Source organism: Protopterus annectens, chromosome 9.part0 (assembly GCF_019279795.1).
Source record: "Protopterus annectens isolate FY-2018-M chromosome 9.part0, PAN1.0, whole genome shotgun sequence".
Classification (NCBI taxonomy): Eukaryota; Metazoa; Chordata; order Ceratodontiformes; family Protopteridae; genus Protopterus; species Protopterus annectens.
In genome coordinates this window covers 802959169-802961259 of record NC_056743.1, presented here as the reverse complement: position 1 = coordinate 802961259, position 2091 = coordinate 802959169, and the positions used below count along the sequence as shown (strand labels likewise).

At 52.0% G+C, this 2091-nt stretch overlaps 1 non-coding gene across 1 annotated transcript in view; it reads left to right on the top strand.

The window, feature by feature from the left end:
* The first annotated feature begins 836 nt into the window (after nucleotides 1-836).
* LOC122812582 overlaps nucleotides 837-2091 on the top strand; it is a 3629-nt gene continuing 2374 nt past the window's right edge. The window contains exon 1 of the ribosomal RNA XR_006366545.1: nucleotides 837-2091. This exon is cut by the window's right edge and continues 2374 nt beyond it. This is a non-coding gene — a ribosomal RNA (28S ribosomal RNA).

The following is a 2091-nucleotide window of genomic DNA, read 5'->3' as shown; positions in this document are numbered from 1 at the left end:
TTCAGCCACACTAGATTGAGCAATAACAGATCTGTGATGTCCTTAGATGTCCATGGCTGCATGCATGCTACACTGAATGGATCAGCTTGTGTCTACCCTTGGCTGACATGTCTGGGTAATCCGCTGAATCCCATTCATTATAGGGACTGGAGATTGCAATTATTACCTACAAATGAGGAATTCCAAGTAAGTCCAGGTCATAAGCTCACTTTGATTAAGTTCCTGTCCTTTGTACACACTGCCCATCACTACTACCAATTGGATAGTTTAGTGAGGTCCTTGGATCGGCCCCACCAGTGTCGGTTACGGCCCTAGTGGTGTGCTGAGAAGATGATAAAACTTGACTATCTTGACTATCTAAGGAAGTAAATGTTGTAACAAGGTTTCTGTAGGTGAACCTGCAGAAGGATCAAAAACACTGAGGGTCCCTGGGGGACACACAGGGCCACAGTGGGGTGTATACTAGTGTCCTCTCCCCTTGACAGTGGAATGGCTACCTGAGGAGGACACCTCTCTCTCTCTGTGGGGCATCAGTTCGAAGACCTAGAAGGCTGGTGGTTCGTCCGCATGTCGGCTGCCATGGGACTCCATGCCATCCCATGCCATGGGGCCAGTAACTCTGGTCCAGGTGCCCGCAACAGCCCCTATGAAACCTTGCCTGCTCATCTCCCAGTGTGATGCTGTCTGGGCAGCAGTGCCCACACTGACCAAGCAAGAAATGTATGACTCTGAGCAGTGGATCACTTGGCTCATGTATGGATGAAGACTGCAGCTAGCTGTGAGAACTAATGCGAATTGCAGTGCACATTGATCATCGACACTTCAAACGCACTTTGTGGCTCCAGGTTATTCCTGGGGCCACACCTGTCTGAGGGTCATTGTGCCTTCCATCGCCCCCGGGAGATTCTTGCCCCCAGCGAGGGCATGGCTGGGGAGTCAAGAGAGCCTGTCATGGGATCAGGTCTTCCCAGAGTCAGGTTGTTTGTGAATGCAGCCCAAAGTGGGTGGTAAACTCCATCTAAGGCTAAACACTGGTATGAGGCTGATAGAGGACAAGTACTGCAAGGAAATTTGAAAATAACTTTGAAAAGAGAGTTCAAGAGGGTGTGAAACTGTTCAGAGGTAAATGGGTGGGGTCCACGCGGTTCGCCCAGAGGATTCAACTTGATGGCTGCATAGGCTACCTGGGTGAGGTGGATCCCCATCTCGTCTCTGTCTGGGGGGTGGGTGACCATCCCCAGGAATTCCGGCTGGCATTGGGCACACTTTCTCAACACATGTGTGCTGCGACCAGCTCCAGGTTGGCTGGGAAGGCCATGCAGAAGGTGGCTCCCCTCCCCAGAGGGGAATGTTACAGCCCACAGCATCAGCTCTCACTGTGACTTGGGGTCATGGGAGACGAACACCGCTGTACCCACCCCCACCCTCATGGTGGGAGATGGGGGCCTCCAGCTCCCACTGGACTGTAGACTGGGCTGGACTGTCCTCAATGTGGCCCAACCGCGTCTTGCTGCCAGGTCGGCAGGCTTACCTCTGGTGCCAGGGGTCCTTGGCAACATTGGTGACCCAACTGTCCCATCTTGAAACATGGAACAAGGAGTCTAACAGGTGCGCAACTCCAAGTGTGGGCAAGAGACCCCACAGTGCAATGAAAGTGAGAGCCAGCATGCATTGTCTAAGGTGGGATCTCCTGGCCCATGCGGGGAGTGCACCACTGGCCCATCTCACCCGTCCCATGGGGGAGGTGGAGCGTGAGCATACCTAGTAGGACCCGAAAGATGGTGAACTATGCCTAGGCAGGGCAAAGCCAGAAGAAACTCTGGTGGAAACCCATAGTGGTCCTGATGTGCAAATTTGTCATTCGATCTGGGTATAGGGACAAAAGTCTTATCTAACCATCTAGTAGCTGGTTCCCTCCAAAGTTTCTCTCAGGATAGCTGATGCTCAGTGGATGCAGTTTTATCTGGTAAAGCAAATGATTAGAGGTCTTTGGAATGAAACAAATGCAACCTATTCTCAAACTTTAAATGGGTAAGAAGACCAACTAGCTTGCTTGGAGCTGGGCATGGAATGCGAGTGCCCAGTGGGCCA